Source organism: Phascolarctos cinereus, unplaced genomic scaffold (assembly GCF_003287225.1).
Source record: "Phascolarctos cinereus isolate Bilbo 61053 unplaced genomic scaffold, phaCin_HiC Scaffold_1;HRSCAF=81, whole genome shotgun sequence".
Lineage (NCBI taxonomy): Eukaryota > Metazoa > Chordata > Mammalia > Diprotodontia > Phascolarctidae > Phascolarctos > Phascolarctos cinereus.
The window spans coordinates 165,137,611-165,152,708 of NW_027555514.1; positions in this window are offsets into that span (position 1 = coordinate 165,137,611).

Below are 15,098 nucleotides of genomic sequence, written 5' to 3' on the forward strand. Positions count from 1 at the left end.
ACAACTTATAAAGCTATAAGTAGAGATTAATATTGCATAGTTTTAATATACAACTTGTAAGCCTTAAAATAAACAATACACAATGCAAAATGTATTTCTTCCACTGTAGAAGGGAATCTCTCAAAATGAAAGTTTTACTTGAAGTTTTAGTAGATATGCATAAATTATACTAACTTTAAATAACACTAAGAAAATAATAATAACTATTATTACTATCCTTCACCTACTCCGACTTCTTTGATTAGAAATTTGAACATCAGTTGTTGTTGTTATTTATCCTTCATTTTCAAAAAAGACCAATGAAATCATGGGTGATATCTTGACTCAATGCATGAATTGGATTTAAGTGAGGCAGAGTTGCATAATGTCATCAGCTTTGCTCTCTCTTCTAGAATCATTAAAGTCCACGGACATGACAAAAATTAGCATGACTGGTAATGTCCTGAGATGAAGTAGATGACCTTGGTATCTACAATGTCTGTGCCTTGCACTAAGCACTCCATGACATCTCATTTAGCCTCCTTCACGGCCATTGGAGCAAATTGTTCTCATCTGCCAATTCTGTCAGGGGAAGTCTTCACATGCTTAGAGGTGGTGTGTTAAGCTCTGGGGATATGAATAAAGTCAAAACAAACGAAAACAAAAGCTGTACCTTCTCTCAAGGATCTCTCAATGGGGGAGACAACATGGGAATAAAAACAATCTGCAAGCCAGATATACACAGGAAAAATTGGAGATTGTCTCAGAGGGACCAATTGAAGCTATCTCCCAATTCAGAAGTCCCTTATAAAAATATACTGAGTAATAGCACAAGATTATCATAGAGGTACTACCATTGCCATGTCAGCGAAGATTTGCAAGTCTGACTTTGCATCAGTGATAGTCCCTTGCCTGAAAGAAGGAGGGCACTATCATTTTAAAAAATCGTTTCTGTAAAGTTTGACCTATACTTCCTCTACTATTTCTCCAAGAGGATGATGATTCCTATATCGCACAATTTATTTTACTTATCATGGTACTTTGGGGATGATCTATTATATATCAAGCTTTTAAAGACAGGAGATGATGTGGATTTTTAAAATATGCTTTGAAAAAATGTATTACTGATGACCAATACTATGTAAGTGCATTGTAACAGAATGGGCATAACTATTCCAAGCTATGACATTAGTTTTATTGATTCTATCAATGTGTTTTGTGCTATTTAAGAGCTACTGATAGCAGCAAATATGAAAAGAAGAAAAAAAAGAGAGAAAGTTTAGACTCACACCACCCTTAGATACATGGGAGAAATCTTCATTTACTTCCACCTTCACTCCTACCCCTACCAAAATTTGAATCATGCAACAGTTAGAGGGCATTTGGGATATTTTATTAGCCAACTTAAGTTAATAAAAGATGATTAAGTCTCTTTAACATAGGCCTTAAGCTGAAAATTGCAAACAGATTGTTCTATGGTCATTTGACCAAAATTTAATATTATTGTGAATATTTTTATTTGCAAACAATGTTTTATTACTAATAATTATTATTGAAAATAGTAAAGATTAATTAGTCTTTAAAAGTGTATTAAGCACATTCTTTGTGCCAAATACAGCCCACAAATATAAAAATAGAATAATAGCTCTTTGCTTTCAAGAAGCGGTCATTTCAGCAGATGAAAAAAACACATGTAAAGAAGAAAATCATACCAGCTCTGGGTTAAATAATGCATATATTTAGGATGAGATGCATTAAGGGTCAGTCAGTCAACATGCTTTTTCTAGAAGGCCAGGACTGAAGTCAGAAAGACTTAAGTTCAAATCTAGCCTCAGATACTTACTAGCTGTGTGGCCCTGAACAAGTCACTTAACTCTATTTACCTCAGCTTCCTCATCTATAAAATGAACTGGAGAAGTAAATGGAAAACTACTCAAGTATCTTTGCTAAGAAAACCCTGGTGAGGTCACAGAGTCAGACATGACTGAAAATTACTGAATAGTAAAAAGAAGCAATGGTACCATTTAGTTACTGTGCCCAAGCAAGCACAAATGCTATATGGGATGTGAACACAAAGCATGGTCTTGTATCTGAGGCCAGAAGCCAATAGAATGGGCTAAGGGGTCTAGTTTGCACTCCCTCAGTCACCAATCATTCAAATGGGGCCATAGGGAGGGAGTTCCAAAGGAGAAGGAATCAATTTCCCTAGGAAATTAGGGTATGGATGTATGAGAGTATGAGATTAGGCTATGGAAGTTCAGGTTCAAAATGGAAGATGTGTTTTCAGTATAAGAAAGGAGGGGCAAACTTGTGGTTACATAGCATGGGAGGTGAGATGGGTGAATAGATGACATGGGAAGGTTAAGTATGATACTTCAGTGCTTCAACCATCAAACATTGAATTTATGGAAGTACTACCTCCACCAATGCAGATTACAACTTCTCTATGACTTGGTGAGCATCTTCAAGGTTTGGTGAGTTGGAAGAGTCATTCTTCAGGCAACCTGATGATGGGTCTTTCACAATATAACTTTTTATTATCATCTGTAGTCTTAATGACATTTATAAAAATGGAATGAAAAATCAGAGGAAAATGTGACTGAGTAGAAAGATAAAGCTAACCTCAAGCATTATTTAAGGAGTAATTGATAAATTAGTGGTTTTAATAATATGTATTCTCCCTCTACTAATTTAAATTACAGCCCTATCAATGTCTTCTTATTCTATACAATTCTTATCCATGGTTTTCCATAATTCTCCATTTAGAGTCCACCCAGGAAACTGAATGCCTTCCTCTTTTCTCTTAAAGTCCTAGGGGTTATCTAGGCAATGCACCAGCAGACCATCTGTGTTATTGCAGTATTTTAAATATTAAGACAGTAATAATAATGACAATACTAATGTAATGATAAAAAATGCTAACATTTATAAAGGGTTTCCTAGGCACCAGGCATTGTGCTAAGTGTCTTACCATTGTTACTTCATTTGATGCACATGACAACCTTCAGAGGTAGTTACTATTATGATTATCATTTTACAGCTGAGGAATCTGAGCTAAACAGTGACTTATCCAAGGTCACATAGTTAGCAAGTATCTGAGGCTGGATTTAAACCCAGGCCTTCCTGACTGCAAACTCAGCACTCTCTACACTGCACCACCTAGCTAGCATCATAATATTATAAATCTAGAGGTAAAAGTTACCTTAGAGGCCACCTTGCCCAATCTTATTTTACAAATGAAGAAACAGTGACTCAAGGAGATTATATGATTTTATGAAACTCAAATTGGCCTAGAAGAAGTAGGTTTAGAACCTAAGTCTTCTGACTCCAAGGCTCTTTCCATTGTACCACACATCCCTAGAGCTGAGTCCTAGTCTTTTTATTTTTTTAAAGGATCATTAAAAAAAAATCAAGGACTAATTGAATGAGCAAAACTGGTGAATTATACACTACAGCTTTTTACTTCTTCTGTATGATACCATAATGGTGTTCTCCATTCTGGGGTATAAGAATATGTTGTGGATAGCTAAAATTATGCATGACTGAATGATATGTTACATATAATTTTATTTTGTGGTAGAAGAATATAGACTAAGATATGAGAGCTTCTTTCAATTCACAGCAATTTTTACACAATTTTTATTCGCATGATTTTGATCCATTTAATTATCATTATGTAAATAAATCCATCCCATCACTAATCTAACATGTCAGCTCTAATCCCCATCTTGTGTTCTGGGTACATACTCTGCTACTTTCTCTATGTCACTTCATTGGCATTGATACAATTGTCCCTCTTCCATGCAATGAATGTAAAGGGTGAAGTTTTCCAAAAATTTACTGCTGTTTGTAGGCCTGACTAAATAGCACAGGCTCATTAAGTCAACAAATTATGATTTATACCCCACTTTTATTTTGTTAAATTAATTCATTACTCTTTCTCTCTCCTGACAAGCATGCTATGGTTGTCTCATGTTTCTCTGTATCCATGAACCTCTTTATCAAAATACCTGTCACGTGATCTTTCTCAGGAACTGTAATTAGTTGCTTGCTTATATATGTACTTGAGGAACATGATAGATGTATTGTATAGAGAGCCAGCCTTAGAACCAAGGGGACCTGGCTTCATTTCCCACCTTTGACAGATCATGGCTGTGTGACTCTGGGCAATCGTCCTTATCCCTCAGTGCTCTAGGCACCTTTCTACATCTATACATTGCCAAAAAGGCATGGATGTGCATTGATAAAGTGAGTTCCCTCAACTGGGAGCTCCCCACACTGAGGAAATTACAAATCCAGTCCTTATTAATCAACTCTTCTTTTGATTTGCATGACATGCATTTTATACATTTTGTATGTTCTAAAGAGGTATATTCCTTCCCAGCCATTTAGATTCCCTTCTCAAACTCTTATTTCCTACCAAGACACAGGAGTTCTCCTTCTAAAGATCAGAATGGTAATTAGAGATTCAGATTCTGTTTGAAACCCACAATCTTTTCATCCATCTATCAAGCAATCAACAAACATGTGTTAAGTATCACCTATGTGCCTGATAAAATATAAATTTAATGTTTTCCACATAGACTGATAAGTTAGCTGAGGAACATATACACATATGTATATGTATATATGTGTGTGTGTGTGTGTGTGTGTGTGTGTGTGTGTGTGTATATATATATATATATGTAATTGTTAAATTGGAGGATAGCTATTAAATTGACTGGTATATTTTTCAAAATTTTTTTTTTCTAGAAATCTAATTGATATCTACTGGTTGATAATCAATGGGGAGTACCAATGGGAGCCTGTGAGTAACAGTTCTAGAAAATCAGAATCCTGAAACTAGTAATAACAATGACATTCTGAGGAGTTCTCCAGGGATAAAGCAAGTCAGTAGTCACTGATGGCTGGTTGTGTCAGATTAGATAGCCATCATACCCTTGATTGTGTGGTCAGGTTGGAAAAGAATCCATTCTACCAGGAGGGAGGTGAACAGAAAGGAAGTCAAAGGGAAGAATGAGTCCCTGGGCACCTCTACCCACACAAATGCAAGAGTATCTAGTGATGGACAACTCTGCCTTCCTGATCAACATCACCATAGAATTATTACACATGGATAGAACTGAAAAGGTCTGTCAGTTATTCAGAAAGCCTCTGTTACTTTAGCCTATTAACTAGGCACTTAGAGAAACAACGTATTTTCACTTTTAAACCATATGTTTTGGCACTGCGTGGCCTCTGAAGAGATATTTGATGGATGGATTCAGTTGCACAACCTTTTCCATGTTTTTGAAAGATTTCACTGGAAAACACTTGAAAATTATGGACAGTCATTTCCAGACACTAAACTGAGTGGTTATATCAGATAAATGGGGGTAATGGAAAAGGTAGCTGAAGAAGAGAGTCAGATAGCCCATAATAAGCAATTAGTAAGTATAAACTACTACCAAGCCAGCCTTAAGTATGCATGGAGTAGATGATTGCTAGTAAAGAATGATCTGAGGGATTCCTCTAAGGTCCTTTCCTTTACCAGATGTAATAGGGTACACTCTTACCTGGAATTCTACCACTAGAATCTGATGATTCCCATGCATTAAGTATTTCTTTCTCCCCAAGAAAGCTTTTAAAATGCAAACACTACTGGGAGTGGTAACACTGAAATCTCTAGCACTTCAGTGTGAATGAGTTTATCTGATGTTTGTTTTTTTTTTTTGTGAAGGGAGATGGAAAAATATATCTCAGAGTGGGGAGTGAGTTTGAGCAGTACAGGTAAAGAGAGGTATAAAATAGAAAAAGGAGGCTGTCACTTCATAATGAGCTGCAATCCTCAAATTGTTTGTATCTGGTACAACTATCAGTATTTTTCTCCACTGCTAAGTATTGCGGGAGGGGAAACAGGTGGTGATGGCGGTGATGGTTGTGATTTCCCCATTAGGACTTGGAAGCTTATATTGTGGATATTTGAGTTCTATCTACTCCAAAAGACTATCTCCTTGATTAGAAGAAGGTTTGGAATTTACACCAAAGTAGGACTTGACCTTATATTTTCTGTTTCTTACACATTGTTATTTACAACTATGCTCCACTTCCTCTACAATTAAGATTTGAGTTAGGCATTAGGAATGATCTTGAAATCCCAGACAAATGAAGTCACTTTCTAAGATTTCCTATCTACTCAGTGCCAGAGTTAGGTCTAGGACTCATGTAGTCTGGCTATCCCTGTTTTGCCTCCCACTCTGTTGCCTCTCATTTATGAGTGTTGTCACTCTAGCTAAGTTGTAAGGTTTTCATGGGCAGGAACCCTTTCTTTCTTTCTTTCTTTCTTTCTTTCTTTCTTTCTTTCTTTCTTTCTTTCTTTCTTTCTTTCTTTCTTTCTTTCTTTCTTTCTTTCTTTCTTTCTCTTTTTTATCTTTTTTCTTTATTTCATTCTTTTTTTCTTATTTTCCCATTAGGCTGACTCAGAAGGTAAAGAATTCTTCATCAAAGGTGGTGTCAACTTTTTTTTTATTTGTTCTTAGGCAATTTTGGTTAAGTAACTTGCCCAGGGTCACACACCTAGTAAGTGTCAAGTGTTTGGTCTGAGGCCGGATTTGAACTCAGGTCCTCCTGACTTCAGGGCTGGTACTCTATCCACTGCACCACCTAGCTGCCCCTGTCCATTAACTTTTGAGATCCCTTACAATTTAAATTATATGACTCTAAATGTAATGCAACTTCTTAATTTTTTAAAAAATTTTTAAAATTTTTAAAAATTTAAATTAAATTTTTTTTAAAAAATCTTTAGTTTTTTTTTTAATTCTGAGTTTCAAATTCTGTCCCTTCCTCTATCCCCTCCCTTACCCACTGAGAATACATGCAATATACTATCAGTTATAAGGCAGTACTACTAATAGAGTACATTTTCTTACATAGTAGGTTCTCAGTGGCCATTTAAAAAAAGTTATTGAAGCAGCCAGGTGGCCCAGTGGATAGAGCACTGGCCCTGAAGTCAGGAGGACCTGAGTTCAAATCTGGCCTCAGACCAATCACCTGAAACTTACTAGCTGTGTGACCCTGGGCAAGTCACTTGACCCCAATTTCCTTTAAAAAAAAGTTATTGATATCGTTTGTTTTTACATCACTTTTCTTTCAAAATATTTCTACACCCTCCCGCATTGTACTCAAAGAACTATCCCTTGAAACAAAGAAGGAGAGAAAGATAGCGTCAGGAAGACAGAGAGAGGGAAACAGAGAGAATGAGATAGAGAGATAGAGACAGCCAAAGACAAAAAGCTCAGGAAAACTAACCAACATATTAATCAAATCTTAGCATGCATGGTCTTCCACATCCATAATTTTGCATCTCATCAAAGAAGAGATAGAGATACATTTTCTCATTAATTCTTTGGACTACACTTATTTTTTTTGAATTACATAGCATTCAATGTAATTTTTTCCTATATGATTTCATTATTGCATTTATTGAACATAGCTTGTATTTAAAAAAATGAATACATTAATACCACCCTGAATAGAGAAAGATGTAAAATCTGGATGGGAAAAAGGAAAAATCAAATTGGCCAGGGATCATAGGTAAAATATCCCAAAGTGGGCAATGTGAGGTTGAATCTACCTTGATCTCATTTCATGGGTTGTTTTCATTCTGTGGGCAATGGTTGAAAGCTAAGTACATTTGACTAATCTTTTAAAAAGTGTTTCAACACTGATTGTCCTGCCACATGTTTCACAGAGGTTTAAGGGCAATTCATCAATTACTTTTCATTACTTGACATGACATCTTTTTTCCTTAATATTAAATATCTGCACATAAACATCAAAACATCATCGTAGTTTGAACATTTGCGGTATCCACTAATATAATGGGAAAACTTTATTATAAAAATGAAATATTTGTCAATTTTTTCAAGCATTTGAATAATATAAAGAAACTATAATATCCATATCCTGGGTTTTGCAATATGTAAGATATAATCGATCATCCCAACTAAGAACCTGAGGCACACCAGAATTTGTGGGAGAAAACATTTACCTTTTTAGCTATTATGGAATGTTGTTCCTCTTAATTTGTAATTGTTTTCCAATAAAAAGGCATTGATACACTATCATAGGAAGTGAAGCACACCCAGTCAGTTTTTCTCAATATGAATGAAAACAGAAGACAAGAAATTTCAGCTAAAAGGAATCCTGACTTTTAGTTCTTCTTAGCGTGCTCCATAAGGGATTTGGCAGAGTTTATTTCCAATTTCTGCTGAAAGGAAATGAGAACCATCATTTAAAGGGATACATTTTCACCTAGCTATGTTGTGCTATTGATGAGAATATGGAAATATGACATTTATGCCATGAAAATAAGTGTGACTCATCTGCCCAATATCCATTGCCAAGAATGAAAAAGAACTTTCCAAGATCTTACAAGATGAATCAACATATATCTTGACTTGTTTATAACTGGTTTTGACTTGATTGATAGATTCAAAAGAGATATTAAAGATGAATTCACATCTAGTTGACACCTTTGAATAATTCGATCAGTAATTCAAGCAAAAAAAAAAGATTCTTCACCTACTAAAGATAGCAGTGCTTAGAACATCATGTTAGTTACATTAATCTGAATTAGAGAAGGTGGTATATCTTTGTTACAATAGGATCAAAAGCCATGGATGGGTAATGATCTGCATTGCTAGAAGGACTATTCAATTCACATTGGTGAAATCAACGATCACCCCCCCAAAAAACAAAAAACTAACCATGAAACATATCTAAAGTAACATAACTACAAACTGCATAGTAGATATTCTGGGCTTTCTGAATGTAGAACAAAGCAAGTCATTTATTTTGAAAAGTAAGACTTTTGGAAAATTCCAGATTCTTAAATTTGAAGGGAAATCAAGCATTTTGAAACTGTTATTATATTCTTTCTTCATATACTAAATGTCAAAATGCTTTCAGCACCTGCTACATGAAGGACCATACTGTTATTGTTTAACAGATGCAATGAGAGATATTTGGAAAGGCCATTTGAGGAAATCCAGCTTATATTTATAAGAATGGCTTTGTATGGGCCCCACATCATGATCTATTCATGTTTGGTATGGCTATGTTTTATCACCTCCAGGGAACCAGAGCTGTAGGAACAACGCAATGGAATGTGTGTTCAATAGTAGAATTCCTATTCAGGCTGAATTGATGTCAATTGTTTTTTAGATTACCACCAAGGTTAGGTCATGGGAGTCACTCATGAACAAATAACTATTATGTGCTATTAAACTTGGAGTTGCATGTGGCCTCAATGCCAATGGTTACAGGAATCAAAGCCATCAGCTTTTGTGGCTGTGTTCAATAGTTTAGAGTGGTGTACAATTATATGGGCAGACACCTCTCTTCTATTCAATAAATGCCCCAAAAGCATTTTTAGATGAAAAAAAAAAGCTTTTTTAAATTCCCTTTTTCACAGCACAGTTTACCCACACAAGTAAACTAAATTTTCAACTATATTACCTGTAGATAAAACCTGATTTACCAGAACTACTGGGAGAACATAAAATCCACAAAGGCCAGTAATAGATCATTTGGGATCTGGCATTTGGAAAAAATGTGTTTTTCTTTCAACTTGGGAAAATGTTAGAGAGAGATTCAAGCTTTTGTTATGGTAGTTGTTGCTTGGGCAGGGGAGGAGGTAGTACTATGGTGGTTTAAAGAAATTTAAGGCTATGACAGCTAGGAGGTAAAATTTGTTACTGAAATATTACATGTGTACACTGATTTAGATTCCCTCCAATATCACCTACTGGATTATAAGATGGGAAGCAGACAATGCCCTTATGTTTTCCCATCCGTTGTGAGATCTTTCCTGTAGTAAATACTCAATAAATTTTGATTGAGAGGATAACTTAATGCCAATAGCTTCTACTAATAAATTCTTCTCTCCTCTTTAATTTATTTTATATACATTCTTGCTTAGTTATGTATCGATCTGTAAAACATCAAGCATTTATTCAGTATTTGCTATGTGCCAGACATGGTACTAAGTAATAGGTATATAAAGAAGAAGTAAAAATAATTCCTCCTGGGGCAGCTAGGTGGCACGGTGGATAAATCACCAGCCCTGGAGTCAGGAAGACCTGAGTTCAAATCCAGCCCCAGCTATACAACACTCACTAGAGGTGTGATTCTGGGCAAGTCACTTAATTCCAATTGCCTCATCAAAAAAAAAAATAGTTCCTCCTCAAGGAGCTTATCTAGAACAGAAATCCAGCTTTAGAGATGGATGGAACCTTAGAAGTTATCTACACAGTGTTTCTTAAACTGTGGGTTGGGGCCTCATATGGGGTTGCAAAAACTTTGGCAACAGTAAAAAGTTTCTGAAAGTCCAATGACAAAAAAAATTACTAAAAAATCAAACATGTGATGACTTTAAGGTATTTCTGGCAGTGCTTGCCCGTGTTGTATCATGCATCTTCACTGCACCCTTGGTTCTGAATGCAAAGCATGTACACTTTGCGCTGCTCATTCCCTCAGGCCATGCAACACCAATGAATGCTGCAGCAAAGGGGCAGGAGTGCAAAAAGTTTAACAAGCCCTGATCTAGAATCTAGGTTCTACCAAACTCCTCATTTTACAGATGAGAAAGTAGAGGTGTCTAAAAAAGAATAGTACATTGATTTTGAGCTGCCCCCGTTCTTTTATTTTTTGCAGGTAAGGAATTGATGCTAACAAAGTTGTGGTTTCCCTGAAGTTATACATGTAAAAGATATGAGATTTGAACCCAAGTCCTTTGAATCCAACTTCATCAGTCTTTCTGCAGATCAATAATCACACAGTCAGTAAGTGACAAAAGTTAGATTTGAACTTAGGATCTCTGGCTCTAAACAAAGAAAAATTTCCAAAGAATCATATCTCTGATATCTAATCTGGTTTTTTCTCCCAAATTTGATTTATTAATCATGTGATAAATTTAATAAGCATCTTTTAAGTTTCAACTATGTGTTAGGCACTGTGTTAAATGCTGAGGATTCAACTAATAAAAAGAAAGACAGTCTCTGCTTTCCAGGAGTTTACAATCTAACAGACAGAAACAACACACGAATAGGAAGCTGGAAAGCTTGGGTAGGGTGGGGTGTACCAAAGGGTATCCAGCACACAGAACTATAGATATGAAATGGAAAGGTACAGGTCTCAACCCTCTATAAAAGAAAGTTTAGTCAGGAGTTTAGTACTCCACCATCAAGTCCTCCAATCAGAAAGGAGGGAAGGCTGAGAGAGTTGTGAAGGTGGTTATCCAAAGGTGAGGTAGCAGCATACCGATGAAATTTCAGGTGATTAACTTAACCTGGGTGGTTTCCTGGAGATAAAACCAAGTAGAGCTGCAGATGGAACATGGATGGCTGCCAGCCTAGAAGACAGACCCACTAGGCTTTCAAACTTGTACTGCACCTAATGCCACTTCATCTGGATTAGAGTGCATGCCCTATAAAGAAGAAATCCACTAGGAGTGAAGAAGGGAATATAATTCCTTAAGAAAAAGATTCTCAACACTATTGCCAAAATCAGTCATGCATAACTCCCAGGGTCACTCTTTCAGTATCTAGAATAGCCAGGATGAGCTGTCCATGACATCTGGTGAATAGAGGAAGGCAGCTACAAACTTAGTACTACTGCCAGGTGCAGAGCCTTCTCCAATAAGTCAATCAGTCAAACATCCACTAAGCATTGATTAAATGCCAGCTTCTATACTGTCACTGTGTTTGTGTAACACCTGCTAGAGGATTCATCATGGAAAGGTTCTTCCTATTAGCCATGAAGCCTCATTTCTTTGGCTATTGATCTAGAATTCCATAGATACGTCAAATGGAGTGTCCCTGCCTTTCAGTTCTCTCCTTCCTACTGGCCAGGGGATGTGAGGTTTGTTCTCACAATTGCTTCATTATTCATCACAAAGGAGGTGCTATACAAGAAAGAAATAATTCCTTTTCTCAAGGATATTATATCCTAACAGAGAAATAGTTATACAGCAATATTTATTGAGCATTAACTACAACAAAGAAAGGAAAGAATAGAACCTGTAGAGCTGTTCCTTTGACAATATCATGTGAATTAACAGGATGTCTATCCCCATAGAATTTATTGTGTATATGTATTACTCTATCTATATACATCTTATATATGTATAAATATATATTATATGTGTATATATGCATATATGTGCATTTGTGTGTGCATGTGTGTCTATATATCTCCCTCAGTACCCATTAACCACCACTTCTTATGCACTAAAGAATTGGCAAAGGTTTATTTGCATAAATACTAAACTTTTGAGATCCTGTTCATTTTTACACCATAGTTACTTAACTTTGACAGCACAGTGGAAGAGAATTCAATCACTGTCTCATTCCTATCATTCATATTAATAACTCTCTCCATTTATAATATATCCGAGGAATTCAGGCATTAAATTCTTCATCTTCACATCTTCCTGTATTAGGGCAAAAGCAGTTGCCCTAATAGTTGGGTGACTTAGTTGATCTGAAGCGGTTAAATGAAGGATGGTAGATTCAGTGCTCTGTGTACCAGCAACCATAAGGTCCTTATTTAATAGATGATTAACCATTATGCGCTCTGGAACTATCTGTTAGATAATGAAATTGGGACCCAGCTGTCCCCCTCCTTTCCTTAGCATAAGGACTTAACACAAACCAGTGATTTTACAAAATGATTCTGCTGGCAAGTTTACTGCTACAACTGTAACCTCCCCTCACCCGCCCCAGTCTTTCTTGCACAAAGAGCATCACTTAGGAAACATAGTCTTTCTTAGGAATTGAAACACCATGTGAAATGTTAACTTCCATTACTTCTGGGCACGGTAGAATAGATGCAATTATTGAGCCGAGTACAGAAATACTGATGGTAGAGAATAGAACTCAAAGGAATCCATGTGGCAGAAAATGTTCTCTGGGGTAGTTGATATGGCTGTTGTCCTCATTATACTTATAGTGTGGAATCTTGGTTCCTTCCATCAAAATTCTTGCTAGTAGATACTTTTTGCTTAGTGTCCTTTAGCAAGTGTCTTTTTGCACTTACCCTACCACTGTATGGAAATGTAGGCATAGAAGTGCTTAGATAAGGAAAGGGAACTCATATTTTCTTAATGTTGTATCATGACCACCACTCCCCCAAAGGGGAAAAAAGTATGTAGTTACAAATCCTTCACTTTTATTACCACCTTAATCATTTTATAAGTTTTACAAGTCTTTTAAAGCAATGCTGAGTTGAAAGATTTTCTGATGTAAGGTGACTGTGGTATGGACTAGTAGAAAGAGCAGTGGTATAGCATGCCAGAAAGTTAAACTTGATTCTGCTTTTGGTTCTGATGTTAATTGGATGTCTGACATACTTAGCACTTTATCTCCTTCTCCTTCTCCTTCTGCTTCTCCTTCTCCTTCTCCTTCTCCTTCTCCTTCTCCTTCTCCTTCTCCTTCTCCTTCTCCTTCTCCTTCTCCTTCTCCTTCTCCTTCTCCTTCTCCTTCTCCTCTCCTCCCCTCTTCCTCCTCCTCCTTCCCCTCCCCCTCCTCCCTCTCTTCCCCTCCTTCTCCTCCTCCTCCTCCTCCATCTCATCTTCCTCCTTTTTCTCCTCCATCTCCTATTCCTCCCTCTCCTGCTCCTCCTCCCCCTCCTCTTCTTCTTCTCTCTAGCTAATACTGTTTTGTCTGGACTCAAGTATACATGAGTAGTCTTTGCGGGATGGAAGGAAAAGAAGACATGCAACTAAGGATTCAATTACACATACCATGTACTTCTGTCTTTAACCTTTTGGACATATCCAGGTCAGAGGTGGATAATAAAGAGCTCTAATCAGCCAATAAATCAATCAACCAACCAAAAAGCATAAATTAAATATTTATTACCTGCAAGGCACTGCTTTAAGAGTAGTAGTAAAAATGGCTATACTTCAGCTTAACTCTGATCTCTGCTTTTATGCACAGGCCTCCCTTCCTTAGCAGAGGGGAAAAAATATATGGATCAAGTACTTCCCTAGAAAGGAGTAATGGTGAGGGGGGGAGGGAAGACAAAAAGGGAAAAAACGAAAATTACACAATAACTTTATTATATATTTAAAAGGAATAGCCAGTTTTACATAATAGATTTGCAATTTCATATACAATCATCTTTTTTAACTATACTATATTATAGAAATGCTCATTTTATTCCATAAATTAAAATAAAATAAATAAAAATTTACAAAAAGAAACAAAAGGAGAATATAGAAGGGAGAAGAAGTATGTGTGAGACATCTGCTCTAAATCAGAGTGCTCCTTTCATGAAAGGAGTGATGTATTAAAGGAAAGTCTTAAGTGATGATTTCAGAAAGGCTAAGAGGCACTGTAATAGCCCCATACTGTAGTTCTTTATTAAAATGTAACATTTTGTTACTTGGCACTATATTATACCAGATGGAAAAAAGCTTGTATTGAAATTGATGTCTTTTGTACATTGGAGAAAATTGTGTGTGGAGGTGGAAGAAATGGGAGAAGGTTAGGTGTTATGAGCAATAAATGATATTTTTATACATTGCTTTACTTCCTTTGGATGAAAGATTCTATACGATTGGTGGCTGCCTAAAAAATATCATCAAGTAACCAAGTGACTTCCAAAAGAAAAAAGTATTCAAGTCCAAAGGCATCTCAATATGGCAAAGCCAATGGAAGACAAACCAAAATTAGTTAGAGGTACCACATGCAATGACGATGGTAAATATGTTGATTATTTACAAATCACTTATTAACTTGCATTAAATTATATTGACCTGATTACATATATTAATATATGGTTAATAAAATAATATTTAATAGGAATATTATGAACACTTTTATATTCTATGTCACAAAATACCAGTTTGATAGATGAAGCCTTGTTAATGAATATAGATACTAATCATTAGAAAAGACAAAACTTTGAGGAGGGATGTATCAACATAAGCCCATTTTAGTAAAAATAGAAGCTTGCTTTTTTTTTTAATCCTAACCCTACCACTATCTAGCTCTACGGTCCTAATTAAGTCTATGATTTTTTTTTTTTTGCTCATTTCCTCATATTTAGTGTCAGGACTCAAATGTATCATTTGT